Raw genomic sequence first — 15216 nt, forward strand, 5'->3', positions numbered from 1 at the left:
TCTCCCGTTTCCTCCCACTTTCTTCATTCAGTACTCATCATCACCGTCTCCTTTAGCGTAACCGGTATAAGTATGCGACGTAAATCTAAAGATTTCATTTCATTTCCCTTTTCTGCTCATACTGCTGATTATGCGCGATTATGCCAACATCCAACTCCGCGGATAATCGTGCGATTACTGTATATACAACTAATACAGATACGTAATTACATTATCAGTTACAGTATCGGTTTTTATTTACTAATTTGCCTCACTTTATTTGCATCCCTGCAGTAAATAATTCTTATCGATAATAGTTAAAATGTATATTACATTTTAGTGCTTCACGACTGAATGATCATCTGCCTTACGTTATCTCGCAGCTGAAGAGGATGCTACACTGAAAACTACCTTGCGTTATAAAGGGTAAGTGAAACATATCTTAAAAATATCTTTCATACATTTCATTGTGTACATTAAAGAATGTAAGTTTGCCTTTTTCCTGTAATCAATACTTAATAAAGGATTTATTTTTATTTATTTATATACAATTTCATACGTGGTTCGTGATAGTAAACTCGATAGGACATAGTGGCACTATGAACATCCGAATCACTCATCATTCGAACATTCAAATATTTATTCGAATATTAGTATATTCCAAGTAATGTTAACGACGTTAATATGCTTGCCTTTATAGTTAATAATGTCAATTCTTACTTAAAACATACTTCCTTAACAGGACATTGAAGAAAAGGTAGTTGCCAACGGCCATACCATGCTGAATATACCGGTTCTCGTCCGATCACCGAAGTCAAGCAGCATCGGGCCTGGTCAGTACTTGGATGGGTGACCGCCTGGGAACACCAGGTGCTGTTGGCATCTCTTTTTCAAATTTCATTATCCTTCAAGTACGAAAATACTAGAAACATTAATTTTATAGTACTTTCAAGAGATAATTTATCAACATTATTTCATAGCGATTAATCGATATTCTAAGCGTTATACCCACTATTTCTTACACTAACAGCCTGTTTATTTGCACGGCACATTAAAATAACCTGATTTCCGATCCGTGTGCACCTACTACTATACTTAACACGGAATGTATTACCACTTTTTAAAAGTAAATTATTATGACTAAGTGTAGATCTCCGGCGAGTAAATGCCTTTCGTATACAAGCACGACACATCTCCGCTATGTGCTTTACTTTTTTACTAACAGCATATAGAAATTGGATTTCAAGGTGTTTCTACATAACAGAATGAAGCAAATTTCGTGATTTAACTCTTTCGAATAATGTGTTGGTCCTGACAAGGACCGTTTGAAATGAAAAATCTTGAAGAAGATTTTTACTTAGAGCTTGTGTACTTGGTAACAGCCTTCGTACCCTCACTTACAGCGTGCTTGGCAAGTTCACCAGGCAAAAGAAGGCGCACAGCTGTTTGGATTTCCCGGCTGGTGATAGTTGACCGCTTATTGTAATGGGCCAAACGAGAAGCTTCAGCAGCAATACGCTCGAAGATGTCATTAACAAAGCTGTTCATGATACTCATAGCTTTGCTAGATATGCCAGTGTCAGGATGCACTTGCTTCAAAACTTTGTAGATGTAAATGGCATAGCTCTCCTTCCTCCTCCTCTTCTTCTTCTTATCTCCCTTGGAGATATTCTTTTGGGCTTTACCAGCCTTCTTTGCAGCCTTTCCGCTAGTTTTTGGTGGCATGATGACTCACTCGTTCAGCAAAATTAGATGTGTCCGCCGATTTATCGACTTCATTTAAATTACAGTACGTGTTTCAATTCGCGCCAACTGCCTTGCTTTTCATTTGATGCACTCGGGTGCACGCTTGAAGTAGTAACAAAACTGACTTGATTCATGGGAGGCCGCAATTTTTCCTCTCATCTTATTACGAAAGAATATTGAACAATGTCTGGTCGCGGCAAAGGTGGAAAAGTCAAGGGAAAGAGCAAGTCCCGCTCCAGCAGGGCTGGCCTTCAATTCCCAGTAGGCAGAATCCATCGTCTTTTGCGAAAGGGTAACTATGCCGAACGAGTTGGTGCTGGCGCTCCCGTGTATTTGGCTGCAGTCATGGAATACCTGGCAGCTGAAGTTCTTGAGTTGGCAGGCAACGCTGCTCGTGACAACAAGAAGACTAGGATTATTCCACGTCATCTGCAGTTAGCTATCCGTAACGACGAGGAATTAAACAAGTTGTTGTCTGGAGTTACAATCGCTCAGGGTGGTGTTTTGCCCAACATTCAAGCTGTACTTCTGCCCAAGAAAACTGAGAAGAAGGCATAAATGTAAGACCTATATCTCATACAAATCGGCCCTTATGAGGGCCACAAACCCCTTTATAGAGGAGATTTACGATTGAAATGAATTGTTTTCGATATACAGACTCATCAAAAGTGTCTGAGATAGTTGCTTAGTGTCATTCGAAATTCTCGCTGCTATTCGATTAATTAGTATGTGTAGTCGTCGATCGTAATTGAAGCCCATAGGAAGTCACACTATCTTTAGAATACTCCAAACAGCGATGTGCTTAGTTCCCACTACATTATTAATTATAAGATCATTACCTTTTGTATTGTCGCTAGCTACATTTTTTTGATATTTGCGTACATCGGGCTCATATTACCCAGAGGACAGGACAGTCGAGCCCAGATTCTCAGCAATGGAAGAAAACCTCATACCACATATTCTCATGTACTTCATGCTAGACAAAGGAATTTCCAACATTCTTAAAGCACTCATGTTTCTCTCTTGCGTTGGCTTGGCTGAAATTACTCTGTTCAATATGTTCTCGACATTTATTATTGTTCATTACTATGCCCCAATGACATCATGAACAGAGCGGATCAAAAAACTTTCCTAAATTTCTTTTGCAACATAGTAATGACATTAAATGCACACTTAAGTACGATTTATTCTTTGCAAGGTCGATATTCATATTTGTGTGATATGTGTTATATGTATATGGTTTGTAATACGCAACTACTCTTATTCTCTGATCTCAGAACTCATTTGCTACTGTGCCCAACGAGCGAGCCTAGGTTTCTTGTAACTACTGCCTTTCTTTAGTAAATAATGTGAAGTATACAATGCATTAACCTACATCTCATATTTGTATTACTCTTTATTTTACTAACCCGCTACGAAGTGTCATTAATTTACATGTAAATCACAATAGACACTACCGCAAAAGAAAAAAATCGAACCCAAGACCACGTAAACAAGATAAAGGACAAGATTCAGGTTTCTAACGCATTATTCGCCCCTCACAGCACAGTATAGAAGTTGTATAAGCCTCTATACGTACATCCTACTGTCAGAACAGAAATTCCGACTTGCGTTTCGCATCTCTCATGCTCGCTACTTCCAACAAATCGCCAATTTCCAACCAGAACCCCTTCTCCAGCATTAATACTGCTACATATGAATACGTATACATGAACGTACATAATGTAAAAAAAAACGTATGATTTTCTCAAATTAATCTCTCTACGTCTGTAATTTTGTGTGCATCAAAAGGCTTTAATGTAGTTACACGAATTCTTATAATCTAACAGAAAATCGCACAAAGTAAATCTTTCCCTTTATATAAATTTGTTGGCTCTGAAAAGAGCCGTTTATGCCAATTTTATATCCAAAATAGGAGGAACCCCAACTTAACCTCCGAAACCGTACAGGGTTCTTCCTTGCCTCTTCAAGGCATACACAACATCCATAGCTGTCACTGTCTTCCTCTTGGCGTGTTCTGTGTATGTAACAGCATCTCTGATTACGTTCTCCAGGAATACTTTCAATACTCCTCGGGTCTCTTCATAAATGAGACCAGAGATACGCTTCACACCACCACGGCGAGCAAGACGCCTAATAGCGGGTTTGGTGATACCCTGGATGTTGTCACGAAGAACTTTACGGTGGCGCTTGGCACCTCCTTTGCCAAGACCCTTGCCTCCTTTTCCACGTCCTGTCATTTCGATATGTTACTGCTTCGCTCACCACACACGAGAAATACAAGCCCAAGCAGCCCAAGACTCGTGGTTTTGTTCCTTCGATCATGCAGGGAAAGCACGGAGGAAAAACACAAAACGTGTCTAAGCCAATGAGAACTGTCCTTTTCGACTGACTTTATCCAATGAGAAATAGCTTGATTTAACGGTTTTGCTCTTTATATAACTTGACTTCATTCAGCGCGCAATTATTTGAAACAAGTCGTGACAGTTGCAATGGCACGTACCAAGCAGACAGCTAGGAAATCTACTGGAGGCAAAGCTCCTCGAAAGCAGCTTGCCACCAAAGCTGCAAGAAAGAGTGCTCCAGCTACCGGTGGAGTGAAAAAGCCCCATCGTTACAGGCCTGGTACTGTGGCTCTCCGAGAAATTCGTCGTTACCAGAAGAGCACTGAATTGCTCATCCGCAAGCTGCCCTTCCAACGACTCGTCCGAGAAATTGCACAAGATTTCAAGACAGATCTTCGCTTCCAAAGCTCAGCTGTCATGGCTTTACAGGAGGCAAGTGAAGCTTACCTTGTAGGGCTTTTCGAAGACACCAACTTGTGTGCTATTCACGCAAAGAGAGTCACAATCATGCCTAAGGACATTCAGCTTGCTCGCCGCATCCGTGGGGAACGTGCTTAAGTTTGAAGTTCTGGCACTGAGTTCAAAAACGGTCCTTTTTAGGACCAATACACTACTTAGAGATGCTGTTATCCTAACAAGGATCTTGTCCATACTTGTTATCTTTTTTTTTTAAATTCTCACGCCGTATGTTGCATAGTTAATACATCTACCTTCGTTTTCCTCTCGTTTCGTATATCATCCTATCTTTCAAGTATATTCTTTAGTTTTCCCCTATGTTTACCGATTGATTATCTTCGTTTTATGTGGTCAAGGATTCGATTTTGCCATATGTTGCATAAGTTAACTTCGATTCAACCACTGTTTGCCCTTCTCAACGTTATTAATCTCATAGAACTCGCAGGCGAAATATGTACTTCTTCCAAGGTAGCAAAAGTAATATTTTCTCAGAGGTCGCTGCTGTTGAATGCAAACGTTAAACTAAACTTTCTTTAAGTGTCTGTTTGTACTTAACATCAGTTCAATTGTACACCTACATTTCTGCTGGTGTTACTATTTTTCTTTATAGCAATATTACGAATTATAAGACGGTATCCGTGGTTATTAGCGTGTTCCCTTTTCCTAACACTTTCTCATTACACCAGTATTTCCATCATTCATTAGGCGTAATCACCCGTCTCCTTTATCATAAAAATCATAATAGTACGACGTTAAATTGAAACAGTCTACTTCACTTTCACGAGTTGTAATAAGTTCGAACATTTCTTTCACCCCAGCCTTGAAAAGAGTTGATTTTAGTTTAGTGTCCCTTTCAGCAGCAAGGCTGTTTCAAACGTGGACCTACTTATTAACGTGCAATGCGAAACATTTGAGCTCCCACCGAGAATCGAACCCAGTCAGCCTGCAAAAGTTTTTCTAACAAATGCATTAAGTGCGTTTTCTGTACTGTTTCGCTACTTGAAGATAGGAACAAGGAAAAAGTAAGTGATCACAAATTGACATTACGTAATGTGTTCCCCATTTTTTTTCGAGTACACCATTCTTGACACCCGTGAAAGCTTTCTTTCCCCACCCTCAATTCCCCTCTGTTATAAAGCACTTACATCAAGAAGTGCTTCGGTTAAAAAGAAAACTCAAAGTCCCTTGCGTGTATACTATACATTGCTATGAATGAACATGTGATAATGATAGGAAAAGCACAATTTTACTCTTCTCAAAGTATTTGATGGCTCTAAAAAGAGCCGTTTTAAAATGTCAGATGATTTACTGACACATTTACTTCTTCTTTGGTGCAGCCTTCTTAGCACTTTTCGGTTTTGCTGTAGCCTTCTTTGGCTTCGGGGCCTTTGGCTTCTTGGGAGTTTTTGCCTTCTTCACTTTAGATGGTGATTTCTTAGGTTTGGGAGCAGCAGCCTTTTTCTTTTCACCAGTCTTCTTGGGACGTTTAGCTGCTGGCTTTTTCGCAGGCTTCTTCTCCTTTGATGCTGATCGTTTCGCCTTGGTTGAAGATCCACCTTCAGGCTTCTCCTTCAGCGATGAAGCACTAAGCTTAAACGATCCAGATGCACCTTTTCCCTTGGTCTGAACCAAAGACCCAGAAGCAACTGCACTTCTCAAGTATTTCTTGATAAATGGAGCAAGCTTCTCGGCATCCACTTTGTAGTTCTGAGAGATGTATTTCTTAATAGCTTGCAGTGAACTTCCTCCCCTTTCCTTCAAATTCTTGATGGCGTTGTTCACCATTTCTGATGTTCTTGGATGAGAAGGTGTTGTTTTTGGTTTCTTAGGCTTTGCAGACTTCTTAGGAGAAGCCTGTGCCGGGGCTGCAGGTGCTGATGCCGTATCTGCCATTGCTTTCTGCAATAAACTCAACGATACTGAAGAATGAAATTTTCGCTGGCAGGCAGCGTTGAGTTTGGTTACGGAGCGCGGACCGGATAGAAAGCACTTGCTGAGGCGGGCTGAGGTAAACAGAAGTTCGTAGTTGCCACAACGATAAGTGTGTTTCCTTCTATTTTGATAAACGATTTTTTTCAGGTATTCAATGAATGCACCAGATCCTATTCTTCCTTACTGGCTAGAAGAAACTTTATTCCACATAACTCAAAAGGCATTTGTTTTTATTCGCTTTTCTATTTTATGTTTCAGTCATTGCTAAGTCGGTCACACTACTTTTTCACCCTCCTTGTGCTTATAATTTTCATAATTTAACATGGAAATACTTATCAATAAATAATTATATTACCATGGTAATTAACTTCAATCCTTCCTGTGATTATACGCAAAGTACCATCTTCGTACTGCTTACTATAGTTCAATGAAGGGAATCTATAAAGTAACGCGTGTCGCACACATCTGCCTTGCAAACTCCCTGGCCTACTTCCAATGTATAGACTTTTATTTCAAATCCTGATTTAATTTCATAATTTTCTGTAGATTTTAACATTTTATTACCCAGCTTCTTAATACGAATGACAATCAAGCCTAAATATTTATTCCCTTTAACTTTATTTTTCTTTTTTATTTTGTGCCTTGTTTCATATTTGTTCTTACGTTAGCAATTAACGCACTTACCGTAGTTATGTATGAACAGGTTGTTTCTATATTTATTTTATTCCAAATAAATTAAATATATATATACGGATTATTTTATGGTAGTTGATATTTTCTGTTGTTTCCTACGTGAATTGAGGAAACGCACGGACTTTCGCCTAATTCTTGTGCTACTTTCATATGTCTGTATCTGTCGAATGCTGTCGATCTGTCGAAATGTGTATTACTATCTGTCGATTCATCGAGTGAACTGAATTCGTTAACCATTTCACCAGGCGCGCATGCATTTTTTTTTTCTTCTAAGGGATCCAAGCTTCGGGGGGCAAGGTTCCAATACTACAAGCCACTATGTCTATATACTATTATTCTGCATTCGAAAACACGATAAATATTCCACTTACTTTTTCACAAAAACATGATACAGACAGAGTACAGATGAAGTGTAAGATCAGATTTATATTGATGATACATCAATATTTTCCCTGTTAATAACTACATTTAATGAGAAAGTCTGCAAATGTATGTTCACTTAGGAACTTTTGCGAGGAGTCCGCACCCGGTGGACACCCCGTGAGTACGCCTCTGCACTTGACTATACTTCGAATTATACTGCAAACAGTTGTATTTTAGTTTCCCCGTTTAGTTCATCGATATCATTAACACAAAGAAAATAGATGTTATAGATGCGTATTCTCAGTTCTCGCTTTATATCCGGACGTCTGCAAAAATCTACTCCTTTTCTTTCTTTCACGCATCCACCAAACTAACAATGATTTGTATTATAATATTTGCGCATAAAATGTATATCTCATACCTTCCATGTTCTCAAGTATTCATAGACAAAAACGGTTACTTTCTGCGAACAAATTGTCCAAACACAGTGCAAATGTCATCTATAGATTGTCCTGGTTCCGTCTGCGTGTACATAACAATGCGTCATAATCATACATTGCACATTAAGGATATCAATTAATCTTCCCAAATTCCTAGATATGCCTGGCAAAAGTTCCGCGTGTTGTAAGGATATTACATTTGTACTACCGACAAGGTGGTATCTTCCAACATTGAAGTTCAATAAACCCCAAATGTGTCGGATATAGTATTTGATTTCTTGTCTCATTGTTTGCGTCAGAGATGTCTTCTCAAGTTAGGATTTACGATACATACAGGATGAGTTGTATATATTGTTGCTGCCAGCTCTATATTAATCCCATATTTGTAAACGAATAAAAACAGTATTCTAATTATAACAATGTGCTCACAATTAATTTTATTCTTAATTGTTATACGTATTGTTGATTAAAAATGAAAATGTTGCTAAGTGAATTTTATTAATATTTTCTGTTGCGTGATATAGGAAGTGAGTGAAATATTGGAGGAATATAGTGTGCGTAGCAGATGATGTGCAGTGGCTTTGGATCGCCTGTGATAAGGTAAGGCATTTGCTATTTTAATTAACACATTTTATATACTGTAATCCTAATTATTTTTATGTGAATGTGCTTACTACTTGTGTATTCAGTGGGACCGATGTTTTAATATGTATGGTCAAGCAGTGTCGAGCCTGGTCAGTGTGTGGATAGGTGACCATTTTTTGTAAATCGATAACATTTAACTTTGTAAACACGGATGAAGTAGAAGTATATTTATTTTATTTTTTACCTCAAATATGTAGGACACTTCTCCTTTGTACATCAATTATTATTATTAGTTCAACTTGTTTACAAGTTAAATGAAAAGAATAGTCGTTATCGTGTGATGATTGTGCTCATTAGGCTAAAGAAGACTCGTGATAAGAAAGAAAAGAAGAACGGTGCTCAAGTTTCGTCACAGCATATTCTCAAAAATTTACAGGCAAAATTCAGTGTTCTGCATGAAAAGGCATATTTGTACGAAAAAAAAAAAAAATTCTGCAGACGACAGAATTAAATAAAGTAATACACATGTATTTTAGAGTTACTGGTGTAAAATCATTACAAGTGCTTTGCCAGGTGGCCAATAAAAAGCACGAATACTATTTAAGGGAGCCAAAACAGGAGAAAGCTGGGGGCCTGAGCGATAGCAAGAATGTGCGTCCAAAGTGAACAGGAGCGAAGGCGACGCGGGTATACGTATAAGCAAGGGTAGTGGAAACCAGTTAGTTTTCGAGTTTCAATAGCACTTGTCATGCATCCATACTAGTAGCGCCCCGCTTGTAAACATTAAGTACACTATGCAAGAATACACCGCCGGTGGAAAATAGTACCTAATACAGTTATCTTTCATATATACTGACTTATTTTACAGTAGTAACCCAACACTAGTAAACGTAAAATAAAAGTGTATAACTTTATATTTAATTCTATCGCCTGGCTTAGTTTTTCACCTGTAAGATGTACTTATTTAGAGCAAGTTTCTTAACTAGCAAATTAAACCGAGAACCACAGCAACCATATATATATTCTTATGATGTACTTTTCTTTGAGTGGTGTTCTCTGTCTATTCAATAACATTTTCTCAGTTTAATGCTAGCAAAAAACAAAACAAAATCAAAGTGTTTCTATATAAATTTAGTTCACCGTGTTGTAATATCACATGGAATTGAAAAACGAATAGTCGAACCTCTGCTATCTCGATCAAACTTCTCAGGATGATATACTGACTTACCGCAGAAGTTCGACTGAATACGTTTCTCAGTTCCATGGGAGAACCTGGAGAAGCAAAAGCCTGCGCAACGGAAAATACTAAATAAACTTGTAGAGCAGGTCAAGATGTATCATCATGCCAAGTTTCATTCAGATCAGAGAAGTTTGGCTGCAGCCATTTTCATTACAAAGCACAAAATGGATGGTCCCTAACCTCGAGAATCTTCACAATTGTCGACGAGTTGAACTGCACTCATCTGATCAAAATCAAACTTAAAATGGCAGTTCACTTTCAACTGTTAAATAATATGATATGCAGGCTTCTGCTTTCCTAGTTACAGTCTATCCACTGTGGTATGCATATTAGTAGAAATGTGAGAGTGCATATTTATTAAAGATTTGCTTCAAAAAGCGATGAAAGACATAGGCATTCCCGCGGGCGGTGATAACAAGATGCCGGAAAACGAACAAGCAGAAAGAATATGGGCTGAAGAAGTGTAAACGACGACGCGGCGGCCCGTAAAGGTGTTGCCGTCCTATTAAATGAATAATATCAAAAGAAAGAAAAAAAAAGTAAAAAATTTCGCGCTCGTAATCAAGACAGAAAGCAACTAAAGGAAATCTTTGTTTTACGTCCCACGTTATGCCGCTTAGGCTAAAAGAGGCGCTGATTATGAGAAATGATTGAAATGGTGGTGGAATGAAGAAAGTGGGAGGAAACGGGAGAACCCCGCGGTAACCCACCGCACATAGTTTTTGTCCACCATAAAGTTAACTTGGCGGGGGCTCAAGACAGAAAGACGGTTGGAAAAACAAATAAACGATGTTCCATCCCGTAAAAATGTTGGCGACCTATGAAATCAATATTTTTTCTTAAAGAAAAAAAAAAGAATTAAAAAGAGAAAAAAAGGTCAAAATTTCGCGCTCGCTTCGCTCGCGATCAGCAGAGAAAAGAGGACGTGACGCACCCCTAAAAGTGTTGGCGACCGATTGAATAAATATTGTGGGTAAAAAAAAAAAAAAAAAAGTCAAAAATTTCGCGCTCGCTTCGCTCGCGATCAGCACAGAAAGAAGGACGTGACGCGCCCCTAAAGGTGTTGGCAACCGATTCAATACATATTGTCGGTAAAAAAAAAAAAAAAAAAAAACGCTCGCTTCGCTCGCGATCGACATGAAAAAGGCAACGACGTGACGCCCCGTAAAATTGTCGGCGACCTATTCAATCAATATATTCGGTTGAAAAACAAAGTCAAAAGTTTCCCAATCGCTTCCCTGCCGATCGACATAAAAAAAAAGGCAACCCCTTCACCTCTCCTTATGCATTCATCAGTAAACATACAACCATAGATCACAATACCACTCACATCACCTATCAGTTCTCCACGTCCATCAAGATCCAATCATCGCCCTGGCCCTTTATGATGATACACAACATTACATGTTATTGTGTGCATTGCCCCGCGTTACAATACATGACCAAAAAAAAAAGAGAAAAAGAGCTGCACTGCCTTCAGTGTAGACATGTTCGTATTCGTAGAAAATGATTTTAGGTACACGATAGTACAGTAATCTATCTTCACATGCTTCAGATGTGAACGATACCTACACATGAAGAGGGCTCCCGAGGTTTCCTTTTCCAATAGGATGGAGCTCCACCACACTTGCAGAATGACGAGAAGTTATGTTAATAAATATATCCCAGAGTGTTTCGTAACTCGCCCTTGGTCCTAATGATGAAGCGTTCTTCAGATGGCCCCGATGTCTCCACACATGATACTATGCGACTTCTTTTCACGAGGCTCTCAAAGATCACGTTTGTGTCCTAACATTCTCTGCAGATATGACACAGCTGCGATAGCGGATCACAGAAGCCTTTCCTCTCCTTACAAGAGACGTGTTCATTCGAGCATGGGAGTAATTCGACTATCGATCAAATATCTCCCGTGTCACGATAGTAGTCACTTTCAATTCTTCTAACGAAGGTAAGAAAAAATGCTATACAAACTTCCTTTCGGTATATAAAGGATTAGGGGCCCAGAGAATATTTTCTTTCAAGAGGATACATTCTTTTTCGAACACCCTGTATATAGATCCTCTAATTATAACTGCAAACAAAATGTTGATTTTGCAATTGCTTCCATGAGAGAAAATTCTGTGCACTTTCTTTCTGAAGGGCCGGGCCTAAACGTTTTCCTTAATCATTAAATTTAGTAGTTATCTACAATTACATAGTTTTCCATTGTTCTCAAAATAAAGATTTTTCTCTATGAATTGTTGAATGTTGCTAGGGATATTGAAGTAATTCTTTTTAGTGTTTTTTTCTTTACAATAATGTACTGAACGCCTGCATTAAGGAAGTTCGTGTGTCCATCTTGCAAAATGTTTCGTCTTTTTTCATGCCCACTAAGATAAATATTCATTTTGCTCTTTTCTCCGTATGCAAACCACATTTCTTAAAGGCAACATTTTCATACAAATGTAGTACTAAAAACTTCTAATTGGCAACATCTGGGCTGCGAAGAGGAAAAAGAAAGAAATCTCGTACGTATTCGCGCGCAATTCGGAATTAGCCAATGAAAAGCACAAAAGCGGCCACCATCTCTCTCTCTTTCTTATTAACGGTTTTGTACTTTCTGCAGTTCTATCAGTGCTGCTAACCTCTTACTATATCATTGAATATGTATGTTTATATATATATATATATATATATATATATATATATATATATATATATATATATATATATATATATATATATATATATTTTACAAAAAATCATACTACTACGGAATAATATTAAATGCCTGTAAACCCTCATTTCTGTTTGCACTTTCTGTTACACTACCTTCCCCGAACTTCTTTCAAGTTATTAAGTGCAGAACGGGGAGTTATACATATTTACTTGCGCTTTCACAATATCTGCACATTGTGTAATAATAGGAGACGTATAAAATAAAACTATATACTAATACGTATATATATATATATATATATATATATATATATATATATATATATATATATATATATATATATATATATACAGTACACATTCCACTATCCGAGGCTTTCCTTTTCTTTTCTTGCTGACGATAAATTACGCTCTTAGAAATGTTGTCTGAAAACAATAAGAATATGTGCAAAAAATACAATCAGAGGTAGAGGTCTTTAACAGGAACTAAGCAAGGGAGTTGAAAAATTTTTTATGCATGTAAAAAATATAGACATGAACCAACTTGTGAAATAAAAAGACCAGAAAACTACTCTTTCTAAATTATGTGTAAACTTTTTACCGAAAACGAAAGTTGCACGAAAGACTTTTTGTCCCTTTTTTGGCCTCCGGTGCTTGGGGTCCCTGGTTCAATCCCAGCTCGTGCCGTGTGAACTTTGTCGTGCATAAAGACCGTGCTCATGGGTTTTCTCGGGTTTCTCCCGTTTCCTCCCACTTTCTTCATTCAGTACTCATCATCACCGTCTCCTTTAGCGTAACCGGTATAAGTATGCGACGTAAATCTAAAGATTTCATTTCATTTCCCTTTTCTGCTCATACTGCTGATTATGCGCGATTATGCCAACATCCAACTCCGCGGATAATCGTGCGATTACTGTATATACAACTAATACAGATACGTAATTACATTATCAGTTACAGTATCGGTTTTTATTTACTAATTTGCCTCACTTTATTTGCATCCCTGCAGTAAATAATTCTTATCGATAATAGTTAAAATGTATATTACATTTTAGTGCTTCACGACTGAATGATCATCTGCCTTACGTTATCTCGCAGCTGAAGAGGATGCTACACTGAAAACTACCTTGCGTTATAAAGGGTAAGTGAAACATATCTTAAAAATATCTTTCATACATTTCATTGTGTACATTAAAGAATGTAAGTTTGCCTTTTTCCTGTAATCAATACTTAATAAAGGATTTATTTTTATTTATTTATTACAATTTCATACGTGGTTCGTGATAGTAAACTCGATAGGACATAGTGGCACTATGAACATCCGAATCACTCATCATTCGAACATTCAAATATTTATTCGAATATTAGTATATTCCAAGTAATGTTAACGACGTTAATATGCTTGCCTTTATAGTTAATAATGTCAATTCTTACTTAAAACATACTTCCTTAACAGGACATTGAAGAAAAGGTAGTTGCCAACGGCCATACCATGCTGAATATACCGGTTCTCGTCCGATCACCGAAGTCAAGCAGCATCGGGCCTGGTCAGTACTTGGATGGGTGACCGCCTGGGAACACCAGGTGCTGTTGGCATCTCTTTTTCAAATTTCATTATCCTTCAAGTACGAAAATACTAGAAACATTAATTTTATAGTACTTTCAAGAGATAATTTATCAACATTATTTCATAGCGATTAATCGATATTCTAAGCGTTATACCCACTATTTCTTACACTAACAGCCTGTTTATTTGCACGGCACATTAAAATAACCTGATTTCCGATCCGTGTGCACCTACTACTATACTTAACACGGAATGTATTACCACTTTTTAAAAGTAAATTATTATGACTAAGTGTAGATCTCCGGCGAGTAAATGCCTTTCGTATACAAGCACGACACATCTCCGCTATGTGCTTTACTTTTTTACTAACAGCATATAGAAATTGGATTTCAAGGTGTTTCTACATAACAGAATGAAGCAAATTTCGTGATTTAACTCTTTCGAATAATGTGTTGGTCCTGACAAGGACCGTTTGAAATGAAAAATCTTGAAGAAGATTTTTACTTAGAGCTTGTGTACTTGGTAACAGCCTTCGTACCCTCACTTACAGCGTGCTTGGCAAGTTCACCAGGCAAAAGAAGGCGCACAGCTGTTTGGATTTCCCGGCTGGTGATAGTTGACCGCTTATTGTAATGGGCCAAACGAGAAGCTTCAGCAGCAATACGCTCGAAGATGTCATTAACAAAGCTGTTCATGATACTCATAGCTTTGCTAGATATGCCAGTGTCAGGATGCACTTGCTTCAAAACTTTGTAGATGTAAATGGCATAGCTCTCCTTCCTCCTCCTCTTCTTCTTCTTATCTCCCTTGGAGATATTCTTTTGGGCTTTACCAGCCTTCTTTGCAGCCTTTCCGCTAGTTTTTGGTGGCATGATGACTCACTCGTTCAGCAAAATTAGATGTGTCCGCCGATTTATCGACTTCATTTAAATTACAGTACGTGTTTCAATTCGCGCCAACTGCCTTGCTTTTCATTTGATGCACTCGGGTGCACGCTTGAAGTAGTAACAAAACTGACTTGATTCATGGGAGGCCGCAATTTTTCCTCTCATCTTATTACGAAAGAATATTGAACAATGTCTGGTCGCGGCAAAGGTGGAAAAGTCAAGGGAAAGAGCAAGTCCCGCTCCAGCAGGGCTGGCCTTCAATTCCCAGTAGGCAGAATCCATCGTCTTTTGCGAAAGGGTAACTATGCCGAACGAGTTGGTGCTG

The 15216-nt window shown here is 38.1% G+C and overlaps 2 non-coding genes across 2 annotated transcripts; both read left to right on the top strand.

Moving 5' to 3' along the window:
* Nucleotides 1-742: 742 nt before the first annotated feature.
* Nucleotides 743-861, top strand: LOC145678026 (5S ribosomal RNA). Its single transcript, XR_014130169.1, has one exon. It is a non-coding gene; the product is annotated as a 5S ribosomal RNA (ribosomal RNA).
* Nucleotides 862-13914: 13053 nt separating this feature from the next.
* LOC145678027 (5S ribosomal RNA) lies at nt 13915-14033 on the top strand. Its single transcript, XR_014130170.1, has one exon. It is a non-coding gene; the product is annotated as a 5S ribosomal RNA (ribosomal RNA).
* The last annotated feature ends 1183 nt before the right edge of the window (nt 14034-15216 follow it).

Source organism: Thermobia domestica, unplaced genomic scaffold (genome assembly GCF_964235325.1).
Source record: "Thermobia domestica unplaced genomic scaffold, izTheDome1.hap1.1 HAP1_SCAFFOLD_1734, whole genome shotgun sequence".
Taxonomy (NCBI): domain Eukaryota; kingdom Metazoa; phylum Arthropoda; class Insecta; order Zygentoma; family Lepismatidae; genus Thermobia; species Thermobia domestica.